The 18176-nt window shown below is 37.4% G+C and overlaps 1 long non-coding RNA gene across 1 annotated transcript; it reads right to left on the bottom strand.

The window, feature by feature from the left end:
- Positions 1-4650: 4650 nt before the first annotated feature.
- Positions 4651-16780, bottom strand: LOC133212465 (uncharacterized). Its single transcript, XR_009725486.1, has 5 exons — positions 16650-16780; positions 12559-12642; positions 10362-10455; positions 5540-5716; positions 4651-4706 (listed from the first exon to the last, which is right to left on the bottom strand). It is a non-coding gene; the product is annotated as an uncharacterized LOC133212465 (long non-coding RNA).
- Between the last annotated feature and the right edge of the window lie 1396 nt (positions 16781-18176).

The raw sequence follows: 18176 nt of genomic DNA, 5'->3' as shown, positions 1-18176 counted from the left end.
CCAATAGGCATGGATGTCTGGATTCACTGATTTTCTATCTAAGGATAAAAAAAACAATCTATAAGAAATCACTTACATCACTAGGGCCTAAGTATGTTTAATTGTTTACCAAAACGGATGAAAAAAACCAAATCCCAAGTAAACAAACTCCTGTTAACGTAGCCCAGGATGTGATTTAACATAGAAAAAGATGGAGACTTTTTTTGTGGGAACAAAAATTTCAGACTCTTCATTCATGTAGTTAGTGACACCTCATTAGTTGCTGAAAACTCATTAAGTTTACACTTTGGAATTAGCACAGCAAAACTAACATATCACTGTTAATTCTGAGGCCAGTAGAATAGGAGTATAAATAGATGAATGGTCATATGAAGAAATGCCATATCAAGTAGTGAATGTAAACCCAAATGTTATGATTGATATTGGGATAGGCAAGCTGATCATTTCTAAGAGACATTTTGGTAAACATGACACAAAATGTGGTTTCTAAGCAAGAGTAATTTCAGTTTTAATCCTTAGTTCCATATGTAACATCACTTTCTTGGAGATTAATACCTGGAAAAACTAACAAATGCTGGGTTTGATAGGTCTGATAGGAATCAGGAGTATTTATACATAACTGTGAGAAGTACACACATACTGCTTGAAATAGGTGCTCTCACTAACCTGTTTTTTTCCACTTTTATGTTCAAGTAGCCCTCGCCTCAACAACTGTACCACCTTCCCCTAAACAGAGCTCAGCTTAGCATAGTTATCCAAAATTTTCTGCTTTTTCTTTTGAAGTTATGGTCCAAGTACCTGAGAGAAATTACTTTGAAAGCAAAGCCACAATTTGTTATGAACCTAGAAAAAAACTAACTCTAAGTACCATTGTAGCTGATTCGCAAGAGAGGCTCTTCATGTTCAAGTATGCTCTTACTCTCCTCATAATCAACAAAGATAAGAAGGGGAAAATGGATGCTAATATTCAATAGTCAAAACAGGAAAATTAAGCCTCAAAGACTGAATCTTCTGGCTTTCTACACAGACTGAATGAAAGAAGAGATGATGGCCATTTATTTTTCCTTTGTTATAACAATAATATGCCTGAACTGGACCCCATTGGAACTGGACCCCACTGCATAAAAGGCTGCCTGATGAACATTCCATTTGCCATGTCAAATTGGTACAGCAATGGTGTCTTGTGTGAACCGTATTAGCAGCAACTGATGAACTTTCCCAGCTTCCCTGAGCAACTGCCCTTATCACCGGTGTAGTAAGACCTGTAAAACAAGCTGGAAGTAACTCTTTATTTTGTACCTATTGGTAAATTACGTGACATTTCTGCCAGAAAAAGCCTCACAAGCTGCCATACCAGCTGGAAATACTTCAGTTTAGTATAACAAGTGCAACACTGAAGAGCTTTTATATATATGACTAATTCAGTTTAGCTTCATTTCAAATTAATGCATTGGGACAGCCAATAATAAAGCTATTAAAAGAATGAAATGGCTGTGGAATTGTCAAAATTTCTCCCTTAGCCTGCATTGAGGAAGAGAATTTTAGCTACATGGGTTTCCAGTCAGTGGCAGAAACAGTCATACATTACATTCAAATGTGCATGAGGTTTTTGAGGAAGGGATTGGAGGAAAACTCTCACCCGCTGAACAGCATTATGCACGCATATGAAATTTACTTTAGTTAACATGACAAAAGCGATAGAACTGCAATTAGACAAAGAAGGCCCCCTATCAGGCAAAAGCCTGTCCAAACAGATGGGCTTTCCAATACACTTGAAGGTCAAGAGATTATGAATTTGCCGAGCATGTCAGTAATCACAATACTTTATAGTCGTCTTCTGCTACAGCTACTGGATCTAACCTGTACATAACTCAACAATTGAAAGGCAAGGTTCATAAGGCAGCTATCTAAACAAACTAAAAGAGAAAGTAGACCCTCTTATTTTTTCCTCAATTGGAGAAGTTTATTAGGGAGATTTATTTTCACTGTGGATTTTGTCTGTAATCACAGAAAACTCAACCTAGAAACTACAGGGAGAAAGTATTCCTCAAAGTTTCTTCTGTGGGACTTGCTTTGAAGTAAGGAAATTTACGAAGAGAGCGTTGTGGAAGAAACACAACTCTATCCCAGCCAAAATCAGGACACAGAGGTAGTCCATCTTAATTATCAAAGTCTTTTTCTCCGTATTTGGAAATTACTTATTATTTAGTCAAATGGGTCTTAAGTGTATTTATAGGCCAGTACCTAAGTGAAACTTAAATGCATATACAAAGTGCACCTCCACATGATATGGTTTAATGAATGCTTCAACTACATAGTCAAAGCAGGAAATTAGTATTTAACACAATTTGGATTAAAAGGTTGGATTTGGAATTCTGAATTTTAGTCTTTGGTCAGATTGAATGGGGTCATTTAACGAGCTACATGTGGTCAACGTCTTTTTAGAAATTTCACATGAAACAGTCTCATGAGAATAAATTCTCAAAGGTACACCAAGGCTGTGAATATTTAACCCCAAATAACCCTACCCTAATATTATAATTTCAATAAACAAAGCAAAACACTCTTTTTGTTGCACTGATACAAATCTCACATAGCACTATTTAACAAATAACATTACTCTAGTAAAAGTTTTCACAGAGGATGTAAAGTTCTTCAGGACTAAACATACAAAGGATATAAAAAAATTCTGCTATTCTCCAAATTGTAGTTTTTGATAAAACCTCATTCTTCATGTACCCTTTTTTAATCTGTATCTATCTTCCACTGAAGTTTCCTTGCTCCATTTGCTTTTTATTATCCCTGTCCCTTGAGCCTAAAAAGACTGCATTTAAACAAAATTACCTACAGAATGCAATACTTAAGTCTATTGTGCTCAGTGTTGATTTCTCGTTACTTATTCTATTCCTCTTGATTAATCTGTCTTTACTTTCAGCCCATCTTTCTCTCTTATCCTTCTTCACATGTTCTTCCTTTGTTTTTCAAGGAAAAACCCAGCCCAACCTCTCTGATAAGTTACCATCATCTAAGACTCAAATGAAGTTTGGAAGAAAATTCTAATTAACTGAGAACACTCTTTCAGGGAAATCTCTTACCCTGTTAATCAATCCCATCCTTTAAGCGTAGTTTGAAGAATGTAAAAGGGAACTATTTCTATTTCTTAGCTGTCTGAAAGTAGGCTCTGCTTCATATCTATTTCTTCTTTCAACATCTTTCTGCTTTTATTTTTTTGTCACAGGGAAACTTTGTATCTACCAAGCTTAACTGGGACACATGAAAGGACACACACACACACACACACAACATACTGGATGGAAAACATGGAGGTATTATTTAAACACTGGTGACAATATGACTCACTCAATCTTCCCAGAAATATACAATCCATGGTACCAAACATTCTCACTACTAGACCTTATTTCCTGATTTGTTGCCCAAATCTACAGTTTGTTTTGAGGAACCAACTGACTGCCATCAGCTTCTTTAACAGTACCTTATTCTGGCATTCAATTTACTGTACTAGCCTACAGTAGTATCGCTGGTCCCTATTTCTTTGTAAACAAAAACTAAAGGGATTTATGCTTTAGAATAATGAAAGATAAATCTCTGTATACCCAGTATCATTTCAAGTCAGAATAAAGACTGATATTCTTTAAAAGAATCATCCAGTCTGTCAACTCAGCGCAAGTGTGCAGTGCAGCACAGATTCTTATTCAAATGAAAAGCCAGCTTTTTAATTTTAACAAAATGAATCAATTGTGCAGAAAATGCTTTTGTACAGCAATAATCAGACATACTTTATATGCTTCAGATTTTTTTTGTAAAAAAGAAAGGAAGAACTAGTTCTGCCAGACTAAAGTCATGGCCATAAATATTGTTAGTGGTTTGTTTTGTTTTTTTTTTTTTTTTTTTTAATGGAATCAGTAAATCCATTAAGATAAATCCTTATTATATAGTATATGTGGACTTCCAAACACTTCATACAGTCCTTTGTCCTTTGAAGACAAAGGACAAAAAGCCTTTCCCCTCATTTGCAAGAAAATGATTTTGTCTTGGATGGAAAATGAAAGTCATTTTGTTTAAGGGTTAAGAAAACAGTGGCAGAAATTAATTATAAGGTTGCACAATGGAGTTTAGTGGTAGTCTCAAAGGAAGGCATCCTGGACCTCCATTGCAAATCTGCATACATATATATGTATGTAGATAGATACACACACACACACATATATGATCTGAAAAACTGTGCTAAGTGTTTCATAATGATCAAAAGTAAAACTTACTGCAAAGGACTTCAGAAAGATCTTACAAGACAACATAATACGGCAATAGAATTGCAGCTGATACTCAGTATGAATAAATATAAATTAATGCACAGAGGGAGAATAACCACTAAGAACATATACATAGGCACAAGTCCTAAGACACAACTAATGAAAATCAAAACCTAGATACTGTGGGAAGATAAGCTCTTTCCTTAGAAGCAAGGAGAAGTTTATAACATTAGAGAAATAAATAAAAGAACTGACCACAAAACAGAAAGCGTGTTTTATGACTTTCAGTCAAAAGAAAAAATAGTATATAGCAAAAAAAAAAAAAAAGAAAGAAAAGAAAAAGTTAGAGATCAGGCTGACAAGGAGGTATGGAAAACTTACATAAGATGCTCTAGAAGACCATATAGCCAAACGGTAAATGAGTTGGAACCTACTCTGGTAGAAAAAAAAATAATCTGGTTAAAATCAATAGTAATAAAACGAATCAGTTCCACCATAAGATGCACCATATGGTCATACAAGCACGGGTGCCAAAACAGGTGATAAGGCTGCATGGGGACAGGGATTAAATGAATGAGGGAATACTGTGCTTACACCTTTCAGAGACAGTGCTGGCTTTAAATGTTTGCCAAACAGCAGACTAAGAGACTGCAAAAATTCACCTCAGAAAAAAAGGCAGCAGAGGAGTTATATAAAGATGGCATGACAAAAAATTTATAACTGAGCTCCTACACACAACAGTGCAAAAATCATGAGTGCACAAATTTTTACTTCACTTAATTCTTAAAAAACTGGCGGGTACCAATTTATAATTACCTGACAATTCCTTCTGTACAACACAAGTCATTCTTCAGGCATCATGTTAATTAAAAAGTATTAGTTATGTTACTGAACTACTTATCAAATACAGAAAGCATTTATATACATTTTCTTCCAGTGACACAGCTTCTTTAAGGGACATGAAATTACTTTCCTAATTTGATCACCTCTGTGACCGAGAAAGAAAAATGGTTTCATTTTTTTTCTATTAAAATTTACCGTTACTGGTAAATCTTTTGATCTTTTGATCTACATCTTGCACTTCCACTTCTTTTCTCCCTTGCAAGATCACAGTAAGCGAAAACAGAAAAGGCAACTGTGAGAAATGAATGAAATAACAAACTGTAATGGACAACCTGAAATTTGTAATAGATACTATCAGCAAAATTCTTTCAAGTTCAAATGCTGACATCTTTCTTTTATCCTTCTTCTACACAGGTGTAGCTTACATTTAAAGTTCCATCCGTAACCAATTCAGTAGAATACATAAAGGTGCTAAAGCCTGAACATACTTGTGATGTCTACTAAAAGTTAGGAAAGTACTGACTTGTTCTTTCTTTCATTTATCACAGTGCTTTGTTTAGTTTCAGATAGTACTAACAACATGTTTTAGTATCATCCTCATCCTAGAACAGAGGAAACACAACATTTGAGTTTTTCCAAGGTCATTATGTCCCCAAAAACTTGAAAGAAAAAAACATCTTCAAAGAGGAAACATATGTTAGAAAGCAATTCATGATGAGCAATCATTAAAAAACACTGATCCTTACAGAAGCTGACAATTAATGACAGTTCTAAATTTAGAACTGAGTCTTGAAAACCATTTTCTCTGTAATGTTCCAGGGACATTTTGTTTCTTGAGAGAAAATAAACTTGTGACCCATTTACAACATAGCACATAACCTCATGGCTCTCAAAGAATATAAAATAAACACCACCCATTCTCCTTCAGGTTTTTATCTTCCCAACTTCATTAGAAAACTTGCCTCAAGTAAAAAAAGTTAATATCTGAGGTTTTTCAGCCTATGATGAATTATGTAACAGCTCAGGGAAACCCATATGGCAAAAGTTTCAGAGTTGAACCATAGTTAAATTTGAATCACCAGAGATCTCTTGAAATAAAATTAGTGAGAGAAAGACTATTAAGCATTTCAAAGGGCTATTTCTGCTTGGTATGATTCATGCTGAAAAACAACTAATTTTTTAATTAAATGAGGCCTAGCACAAAGCCAGACGACTTAGGTCACCATCCTGATGAAGAAAGGCTCCAGCTGGCTGACCTTGATGCACTATTAGCATCTAAGCAGAAAAGGGAGAAGGTGAGCCTATGCATACTACATGTCACAGTCACAATAGACCCATTATACATTAAGGCTCTATTATAAGGAAGGGTTTTTCATGTATTTCCAGAGTGGCTTAGAGCAAACAAATTTTTGTTGTTTAGATTGGTCTGGCAAGTCTTTAAAACCTGCTGTACCTGGGGACCCAGATGCAAGGGTTGGCTAATGCAGAAGAATGCCTGGATCAGCATTCAGAAGATCCAGTAGCAGAACAGTATGTGCAAAGCTATCACAAAAGAATTGGTTGACAGTAGGAACAGTATTGTTTATTTGGGATTCAGCAGACTTAAAACCCATTATATCTTGTGTCATGGTTTAAGCTTCATCCCTTCACCTTCTTACCAAGGGTTTCAGTCCAACATATAAAATTTTGGACATGGCTTCCACTTGTCTAGACAGAACTGCATAGTTCTAGACAAAGAATGCAGCATGATGTTTGAATTTACTCTCTTGGTGTAGTGCCACACCTTTACCTATGCCAGAGTCAGTCCCATGCCCTGCAGATCTTAGTCCTAAACAAGCTGCATACATGAGCTGAATAAACAAATTAAGAAAAAGCGATAGCAAAATGTTATAGGGTTGCTTTTTGTTTCCTATGAAATCCTTAACAGAATGTTTCAAGCTTCAGTCTGTCTACAGTGAAAACAACTAAAGGAAACCAAAGTGTATTTTCTTTTCCAGGGTCACATTCAAAAAAAAACCTCATAAAAATAAAAAAAATAAAAATAAAACAAATGAAAGAAAAAAGGACACCTCCCCCCCAAACGAGTAGGACTGTTACAGAGAATTCAGTGATAGAATCATGCTCGTTTGTCATTTTATATGAACAGTTTTCAGACAGTGCAAGTTATTATAAATGAACAATTTTTACTCTCCCTTGACCTGACCAGGGAGTTTATTTTAATTTCTGTTGAAAGGATAATTTGTATTAAAACATACAATCATTCTGTACATCACTTTAGCCTCTCCACCTCCTACTTTATGTTTCACACACCTACTCATACTGCCCCCTTCCTCTCAACCCCCCTCTTTTGAATGAAACACCCAGATCTTGAAATCTCTCTCAGAAATGCACACAAGAACATATTCCTTGGCAACATGACTCACTCCACTGTCTTAGCCTCATTAGTAAGCAAGGCAGATGCCCAGATACCAATGCTGTCTGTAGCACATACACTTTTATATAACATCTCATTATTTATATATAAATGTATAAAGCCTTGTCTTGGGAATACAGCATCAATTTTTGGCTGAACATTTAGTAAGATTCACTCATACAAGTATCTTGTTTATTCTAGTTCACTTTGTGGTTTTCTTCTTTAAATCTTGTCATGAATTATGCTTACTTAGAAGAAAGTAAACCCCCTTTGGGAAATTTCCCCCTGAATGCATTGCATATTCCAAAATGTCAATGGCAGAACCTCTTATGGTGCAGCAGTTGACAGCCTGCATACTTTAATCAAGCCAGAAAGTTTTAATTATACTGCTAGAGGCATCCTATTAACATTTATTTTCTATAATAAGGACTCTACAAGAAATTAATAAAATAGAAATAGGTCTAGCCTGCAGTTCTTTGGAAAGAAAGAGGAGGGCACTCCTATATTTCTTAAAACAGCCAAATCTGAACATTATCACCATAAAACAATCATAGAATTGTTTAGATTGGAAAAGATCTCTAAGATCACTGACTCCAACCATTAACTCAGCACTGCCAAGTCCACCGCTAAATCACATCCCTGAGTGCCACATACATGTCTTCTAATACCTTCAGGGATGGTGACTCTACCACTTCCCTGGGCAACCTGTTCCAGTGCTTGCCCTTTCTGTGAAGAGTTTTCTGAGCATCCAATCGAAACCTCTCCTGGCACAACTTGAGGCCATTTGCTCTTGTCCGATCACTTGTTACTTGGGAGGAGAGATCAATACCCACTTTGATATAATCTCCTTTCAGGTAGTGGTAGAGAACAATAAAGTCTCCCCTGAGCCTCCTTTTCTCCAGGCTAAACAAGTCCTCTGCCTTCAGCCACTCTCTCGACCCTTCACCAGCTTTGTTGATCTTCCTTGAACACACTCAGCACCTCAATGTCCTTCTTGGACCAAGGGGCCCAAAACTCAGTACAGTATTCAAGGTGAGGCCTCAACAGGGCTGAGCACTTCACTAGTCCTGCTCGCCACAGTATTTCTGATACAAGCCAGGATGATATTGGCCCTTTTGGGCAACTGGGCACACTGTTGTCCCATATTCAGCTGGCCAACACCCCTAGGTTCTTTTCTGCAAGGCAGCTTTCCAGTCACTCTTCCCCAGGCCTGTAACATTGCATGGGGTTGTTGTGATTCAGCCCAGCACATAGCCAGGCCTGGCCTTGGCCCATTGATCTAGCCTGTCCAATTTCTTCTGTAGAACCTTCCTTCTCTCAAGGAGATCAACATTCCCACCCAACTTGGTGTCATCTGCAAAGTTACTGAGGCTGCACTCAATCCCTTTGTCCAGATGATTGACAAAGATCTTAAACAGATCTGGACCCGATACTGAGCCCTGGGGAATACCACTTCTGACTGGCTGCCAACGGGATTTAACTCCATTCTCCACCACTCTTTGGGCTTGGTCATCCAGCCAGCTTTATGCCCAGCAAACAGTACACCCATCCAAGCCATGAGCAGCCAATTCTATAATTCGTTTTCTTTTACAGAAAAGAAAATAAAGCATTTTGATTGAAACTGCTAATTATGCTTTTGGATACTCTAACTGTTCTAACAATACCAGGACCTTTAAATAAAATTCTCCTCCCTACCTATTTCCCTTTTTTGTGTCTTCTGGCATTTAGTACTAGGAGCAGGTAGCCCCCATGCAGTTGAGAACTGTGCACCTGAACAAATACAGCTGTAAGCACAGCATGTGTCTTGCCCTATTTAAGCTCACCTTGAACAATGTCAAGGCAGGGGATTTTAGTTTGGGAAATGGAGCATCAAATACAAGGTCTCCTCAGATGTCTGCTTTGGGAAAGAAAGGCACTGTTACAAAATATCTGTTGGCCTTTGAAACAGATTAAACAAAAAAAGCATGAGGACTCTGCTGTCATATTTTGAGAGAGATTTCCTCCCCATTTTATAAGGGTAGCAAAATGTTTGCATAAATTTATTTTAGATTTAAATGTTATACTATCATTTAAGTCACAACTTCAGATCCTGTTGAATAATGTTTTTTGATATTTCATGAAATATATGGAATTAATGATCTACTTTTGATGACCTGTACCTTCAGGCCTGGGGTAATAATTTGCCTCGGTTTTTATTTTTTATTCAGGGATGAGCTCATTAACCACAGGGTTCCTGACTTCACTCCAAATCAGGTAGTTCTTTCTCTACAAATTCTCTTTAATCTTCTATTGGATACACTATTTCTCTCCCTGTCCTGAAAGTACTATTTATGTAGCATTATTGTTACAAGCATTCCCTTAATCTTTCTACGCCATAGGTGGCAGCACTGCCAGAGTGAGAAAAATAATCTATATGCCATCAGTAGTGGATGGGAAGTTACAGTCAGATGATAGATAGGACTATTAATATATGTCACTAGCAGAATAACGGGTGGTTTGGCTGAAACTACACTTAAATACAGCTCTATTCACAGACTTCTTGTTTGACTGAGCAAATAAATATAGCACATTTAAAATTGTATAATCACCCCAAAACAGGTAAGATACCACAGCTTGAAAAGGGACTTAAATTCCTGCCTAATAAATTAATTACATGGAATTTAAACTCCCAGATGCAAAGACATAACCTTGAAACTATGTCCTTGAACTATATAGACTAAGTAACATATAAACTGAAGAGGAAGTTCAGTGTAAAATTTCTTTAGACAGAAAGATCTCAGCTATTCTAAATTGTAAGAAATGATTAAGCCCTGGAAGACTTAAGTGTTACGTACCTCACTGTAGCTGGTAAACATAAGTATTCCTCTGCCTACTCTTCGAAAGGTCTTTTGCCAGTCAGTTTTAAAGCATGCTTCAAATTAATCCCCTCTTAAAAAAAAAAAAGAAAAAAAGAAAAAGAAAAAGAAAAAAGAAAAAACTCAGAGATTGTTTTCTTTTTCAAAATGACAAGAAAAAGAGTGATATTTTCCTTCCCCTTTTAGATGAAAATTTATTCACTGAACCAGTGACCATTCTGGTCATTCTTTTTACTTCTTTAAAGTGGTTTTCAAACCTAAGTATCTACCACCTAAAACAAAATGCACAGATGCAAAGACAGATAAGCTTTCAAGCTTCCTATAGAAGCTATGGTATTTTCCATATGAGAATTAAACAGCTACTTTTTGGGGGGCTAGGGAGAGAAGAAAGATTGAGTATTATTCTCTGGCCTATGAACTACAGCAGGCAATTGGGAAGATGGATTCCTAGGTTGACCTCCAGAATAAAACCACAAACATAACATATATCAGTTAGGCAGAAAACTGAGGGAAAGGGGATCTTTGTTTAAAAGTTGTCCATCTCCCTCCTATTTCTTTCTGTTCAAATGTAATCACTTCTCCAGCTTAGGCTGATTCCAGCAACAAGTACAGTACTGAGAGTGCAGTGACTGCTTATATAACAATGCATTTACAGCTGCTTCTATCTGGAACACAGGTGCCCCTTTGATATTTTTCTGGCTAGACAGACAGCATAATAATTTTCTGGAGAATCATCAACAGCCGTTTTTTAAAGAGAATTGTACATCTTCACTACCACTAATTATAGTAATCATCTTCTTCCATAACAAGCTCAGGGCTTGCGCCAGAGCAACTAATTTTGCTTTTACTCCCGACTCCAAATTACTATTACATTGTCCAACCTTCTCTCAATTAAAAACTGTCTAAATGTTTAGCCGGACTTAAAGCAGAGCAAGTAATAATATTTTCTTCAAGATACAGCTTGGTTTCTAGATGTAGCTTGTTAAGCAGCAATGGATTCAACTATGAAGCAGAATAAAGAACTACATTTTGAGGTGTTTCACAAGGGAGGAGGTGACACTTATATTGTACTATCATGTTTACAAAAAAAGTAATTGATTAAGTAGTACCTCAAAAACACTGGTTATGTCAGTGATGAATTTTGAAGTAGTCCTCAATACCAATTCAGTTTTGGTGAACAAAAAAGGAGTGAACAAGTTAGTTATGCTGGTTTAATAAGGCATCAAAATTTGTAGTAATTTATTTGAAACTAATGTTCATTAGGAAAGTATGATAACCAAAAAAATGAAACAATAACAGTAAAGTGATGATGGATATATTTTATAAAAATAATGAAATAATGACATTTTAACACTTTTGACATTTAGAAAATTCTCAAAGTGAAGTTATGATTGACCTTAAATTTAGTCATGACATTGAAAATTATAGTATATATAGGCATATATCAAAAGCTGGATACTATTCAAAGAAATTAAAATAACAATAATATAAAATATAGCATAATTATTATCTCAACTTCCTCATGCAATTTCCTGTCTTTTAAGAAGAAAGATAGTCTGTCCTGTATCATATCCAAAGTCTTTTCAGCTTAATTCTTTTCCATACTTTAGCAATTATAAATACCTTGTGATTTTAAAATTATTTGTACCTATGCAAATCAGACATTTTCAACTAGTACTGAATTTATTGTCTCTGCATAGAATATGACAAAAGGCTGAATTCTCTGTAGGCTCCTTGTGCTACATTTCTCTGTTAACTGGGCTAGGAATTTGATTTTTCTGCTCAGCATTTCTTAGACACACAGTGTTGAACTGATCTGGCTTAACTCAGACACCTAAATGCTAAATGCATAAGCCTGAGCCAGTCACTCCCAATCCCTTTAATAACTGAAGAGCAGGCATCTTTAACTGCTAATAATCACATCAGATAAACTGCATCTCTTCCCCTTCCCTCCTTCCCCCAACTCTTTACAAATAAAGGAATTATCCTTGAAAAATAAACATGTGATTGCCTTAAAATTATTAAAATTTTCCATTTTTCACTGTTGTGCACTGTTTTGTTCACAGTGCAAGTTGAGAAAGTGCAATGAGAGAGATTGTTGCATGATAGTGCAAGGTCTCTGTATACTTTATGTACCCTTCACTGTAAATGCCAAATGTCAAAAAGTTGAACTTACTAGCTTGTAATGGAACTTCAGTTGTCATTCTCTGTTTCTTCATAGCCTTAGTGTCCTTAGGTGTTCTTGAGAGATTAGGATAACCTTGAGAACAAAAGAAAAAGCAGAAGTAATTTATTGCAAGCAGTACAACTGCAGAGGGTATTATGTTGATAAGGGAATAGCCCTGGAACATGACAAAAGCAAATAAAGCAGGCAGCAATGTACTGCATGTTTAAGAAGAACTTACATAATAGGTAAGTACTGAGGACACAATTTAATATCCAGCATGGCAGCTTTTGATATGTTTTGTGGACATCAAAACCCCATTCTTGGAGATGAACCACTGCTTCTCAATCCTCCCTTTCCTCAATACAGACATACATACACATTTGTAAAAATTATCAAGAAGAACAAGCAGAAATAAATGAAATATACTTTTTTATATATTCTAAAGGGTTTATGTGTATAGGATGAATTTTAAGTAAGACAGGCAGCTCAAAGTATGCTTCAGTATATATATCATAGTTTAAAAATCATAGTTTAAAGAGACAACAGTTTAAAAGCAACATATTTTTAAGATAATTCTTCTAGTCATTAAAAAGGTAAGTATGAGAACAACATAAGTAGAGGTAAGTAGCTTAAAAAACATTCAGAAAACAATTTCCCATGAATTTTATGAAGTTATAGAGTTAAAGGGGGAAAAGATAAACGTGGTAGCTTAAAGTTTTGCTCTGGGAACGATTCTTTTCTTTTTTCATGCCCCACTTGAACGTATTTCAGATCCTTCAAAACTGCAGCATGACATTTGTAGATGCTCATGTAGCTAATGGACAAATGGGGTCTTAGTTCATTGAAAGTTAAGTAAGCAGGAATTAACAGGGGATCATGAACTCTGATAATTTTTATCTTTTTACTCAAAGATCAGATCTTCTATTGCCTCTGGCTGTTTCATTAAGGTATCATGGTCTCTGACCTGTCAAATATTTTGATAACCAGGGAAACAAGAATGTTTGCCCTGTGTTCCCACAGCCAAAGAGCCAGGAGTGAAGAAATCAGTTTTCCAGGATCTTGTATACAGGAAGTTATATTTCTTCTGTAGCTATCCCACACCTATTTGGAATTCAGTCTGGTTTATCCCATATTATAAACTGGTATTCTCAAACCCACAGTTAGGTTACTAACATTTCCCAGAAGGTAAGAATGAAATCTTTGATCCTTGGAATAGCAAAATCTTTGCTCCACTTGACAAAGATTTGGTTTCTATCTCCTGAGGAGTAAGAATTTCAAAACATTTTCATATCCCTGTTTCTATTACTCAAATTAGAATAATAGAATACTTAGGGTTAGAAAGGACCTTAAGATCATCTAGTTCCAACACCCCTGCCATGGGCAGGGAAGCCTCACATTAAACCATCTCATCCAAGGCTCTGTCCAACCTGGACTTGAACACCACCAGGGATGGAGCATTCACAACCTCCCTGGGCAAGCCATTCCAGTGCCTCACCACCCTTACAGGAAATAATTTCCTCCTTATATCCAATCTAAACTTCCCCTGTTTAAGTTTTAACCCGTTACCCCTTGTGCTGTCACTATAGTCCCTAATGAAGAGTCCCTCCCCAGAATCCCTATAGGCCCCCCTTCAGATACTGGAAGGCTGCTATGATGTCTCCATGCAGCCTTCTCTTCTCCAGGCTGAGCATCACTAACTTCTTCAGCCTATCTTCATATGGGAGGTGCTCCAGTCCCCTGATCGTCCTCGTGGCCCATCTCTGGACTTGTTCCAACAGTTCCATGTTCTTTTTATGTTGAGGACACCAGAACTGAACACAATACTCCAAGTGAGGTCTCACAAGAGCAGAGTAGAGGGGCAGGATCACCTCCTTTGACCTGCTGGTCATCCTCCTTTTGATGCAGCCCAGGATACGGTTGGCTTTCTGGGCTGCAAGTACACACTGAAGCCGGCTCATGTTCAGTTTCTCATTGACCAGCATCACCAAGTCCTACTCATCAGGTCTGCTCTGAATCTCTTCTCTACCCAGCCTGTAGCTGTGCCTGGGATTGCTCTGACCCAGGTGTAGGACCTTGCACTTGGCATGGTTAAACTTCATGAGGTTGGCATCAGCCCACCTCACAAGCTTGTTGAGGTCCCTCTGGATGGCATTCCTTCCCTCCAGTGTACCAACCGAACCACACAGCTTGCTGTCATCAGCAAATTTGTTGAGGGCGCACTCAATCCCACTGTCTATGTCAGCAACAAAGATGTTGAACAAGACCGGTCCCAACACCAATACCTGAGGGACACAACTTGTTACTGGTCTCCAGCTGGATGTTGAGTCATTGACCACAACTCTTTGAGTGCGGCCATCCAGCCAGTTCTTTATCCACCGAGTGGTCCATCCATCAAATTGATGTCTCTCCAATTTAGAGACAAGGATGTCGTGTGGGACAGTGTTGAACGCTTTGCAGATGTCCAGGTAGATGACATCAACAGCTCTACCTCTCTCCATCAGTTCTGTAGCCCCATCATAGAAGGCCACCAAATTGGTCAGGCAGGATTTCCCCTTAGTGAAGCCATGCTGGCTGTCACCAAGCACCTTGTTGCTTTTCATGTGCCTTAGCATGCCTTCCAGGAGAAATTGTCCTTTCTGATTTATTTTTTTTTTTATATTAATGTTGCCTTCTGAAACTGAGTTCAGCTTTTAAATCAGAGTAAAATCACTTTTTAAACTTTCCATTATGTATTTAACAAATACAGACTGTTCTCTTCAGATATTCATATTATTTCTCTCTAGTGAATCTAATGCAGATTTGTACAGTATATAGTTATTGCTGTCCATGTTCCTCCCTTAATTATGGGGAAGTTTTCTTGCAATACATAAATCAACAGTTTAAAAACTTCATTGCTAAAGAGTTGCTACAAGGCACTAATATACAAAACATTCAGTGCATATAGTACATAAGAAAAAAAATATTGTTTTTCTCTCCTATTCTCTAATGTAATTCATTATGTAAATCTTTACTGTATGTCTATTGATTTCCAGGTACAAGAAGACTGAATCTTTATTTTCTCTTTTTCTTAACACGAAAGCTTTTTTATCCACCTTATGAGAGTTTTTGGCTGCAATCCACATACTAACTTGGATGTAGGGACACTCTAGAAGCCTTTCATGTGGCTGGTTGAAGAGTAGAATATTCACTGAAACCGAAGAAATGTAACACGCCTGCACTGCAGTTTTCCCTGTTTTGGTACTGTTGGGCTTTTAGCTGTATTGCTGCTTGTTTTTGCAGATTGTTTGCAGTGAGGGTGTATGTGTTATTTTTGAGGCTTGAGATATTGAGGGGAAGGGACATGGAGCCCGGGAAACTACTGCTGAAAACACAAAAAACTTGAACTTATCTGTTTAATTCGTCTTTCTGCTGAGGTGAAAAGGCTGGCTCTCTTTTTAAATTATTATTTTGGCAGGTGTACTGTGTCTTAAGCAATTTTCTTCATTCCAGTCAAACATATTTCCATACTCAAATCTCTGTGTAAGAAAGCTCATGTTGAACAAATTGTGGCTATTGGTATTTATATTCTACACACAGTAAGAGCACCCACACTATCTACCTAGCTCATTACTGAATATTGCTTTAGAATGCCTTCAATATGAAAGGTATTATTACAGTATCAAATTCTACTCTAGTCTGCATTTCAAATTCTTGATTAAAACAGTATTTTGGGCTAACAGGTTCTCTATTAACATCTCACCTATATATTTTACCCGAATAACTCTAAATAATTGGTTACAGCTAAGGAAGTTTAAGGCTGCTTAGAATAATAGTCTGCTGCTACTGCTTCAAATAAGATGTTTATTACAACACTGGATTCGGTATTATAAAATGTTATATTCAATCAACTACTGCCAGTATAGAAGCACCTAAACTTCTGTGGTGAAGGAGGGCTATAAGACTGGGGCTAGCATCATAAACTGGTATTGTAAGCATGCAATCTTTGAACATAAAAGTAAACAGTAGATTGGCAATCAATTTTTTCATCCATAACAGAATGAAATAAATTAGTGGTTACACTAAATAATACTTACTTTGCAGTAAGTAATATATCTACTTACAGTTGCAAGAGTATGGACAGTATCAGGATCTCCTTTTTTACTTTTCAGAATTTAATCAGATGCACAGCCTTAACATACATGTCCCCATAAAGTCAATTACAAAGATGTATTTAAAAGAAATTAAAACAAGACACAGAAAACCAAGGTTTGTTTCTGCATCATTTTGCTTGGCTTAACATAATTTGCTAGCATTTTGTGGACTAACAGCAACCAAGTACTCTGAAGGAAACAGTGTCAGAATGTGCATTTGTTGTGATCCCTTGTTAAAAACCAAACTTCAAGTCTAGAACCCCTGAAACCATGAACACCTCTGTATCCCAACCCTAAAGAACAAGCTGGGCTTGTTAAGCCTGGAAGACCGTGCTGTTGGGAGACCCCCTTGTGAGGAAGAGATGTGGGAAGCCTCCCTGTGCCATTACCCCAGGCTATGGAGCCAGTTTTACCTCAGGCCCTCACCTTCCCAGCAGCATTCCATTGTGCCACCCCCTGTAGGGCTTCTCTTTCTACCTCTGCTGCACTGGGCTTGCCTCCCCTCAAGGCATTAGAGGAGACAGGCTATTGGCCCAGGCTGTATGGGCCAGTGCAAGGTCTGTGCCCTCTAATGGCGCCTGATTCATGGGCCATATTCTGCCATGAAGCGCCTCCTACATGCAAAAGGTGGCCCCACTATCACAGGACAACACAAAGCCTTTTATTTCCAGGTGAAACCAAATCGCTGGTACAGCCCAGGCACTGGGATGCACCTCACAGAATTCCTTTCCTCTGCATATGTGTAGCTGCAAGAAAATAGGGCAATTGTAGAGTAGTATTTGCTAGCTTCTAGTGAGTTGTGGCTCAAGAATTCCTTCAATCATAGAATCATAGACTCATAGAACAGTTAGGGTTGGAAAGCACCTTAAGATTGTCAAGTTCCAACCCGCCTGCCATGGGCAGGGACACCTCACACTAACTCATGTCACTCAAGGCTCCGTCCAACCTGGCCTTGAACACTGCCAGGGATGGAGCATTCACAGCTTCCCTGGGCAACCCATTCCAGTGTCTCACCACACTCACATTAAAGAGCTTAAAGAGCCTAACTTAAAATTCCCCTGTTTAAATACCTCAATTACATTTAAGATTGGATCTTCTTCATAAACAAAGGGGCCTACATCCTAAAAAACAGAAGTATAAAAGCACTAAATTTGAAAGGTTTAATGCTCAATACAGCAGTGAGCATGTTGAGACAAAGACAGCTTCAGAAGTAATTTAAGGACCTAGGTCAGGCCTAGTTGCGATCAGGTTATGTTGATCCATTAAGCAATTTAAATATGCATGGAAACTGCTTTATCAAAGTACTTTCCTGACATCCTTACACACAGGGAAGTATCTTTCTACTATTCATATAGTCGATTTCCAAATCAAATCAAAGGTTCATTCTAAAAATCAAATATGTGAATTTTAAAGGAGACTCCTTTTCTTCTCCAAAACAGGTCCCCCAAGGAAAGAATTACAAAACCTGCAGGCAGATTTGCAGGGACAGCTGATGGC

Source organism: Neopsephotus bourkii, unplaced genomic scaffold (genome assembly GCF_033783945.1).
Source record: "Neopsephotus bourkii isolate Nb327-2 ecotype Australia unplaced genomic scaffold, CSIRO-AGI_Nbou_v1 NB_716, whole genome shotgun sequence".
NCBI lineage: Eukaryota > Metazoa > Chordata > Aves > Psittaciformes > Psittacidae > Neopsephotus > Neopsephotus bourkii.
Note: the sequence above shows the minus strand (reverse complement) of the source record. Positions and strands in the feature narration are given on the sequence as shown.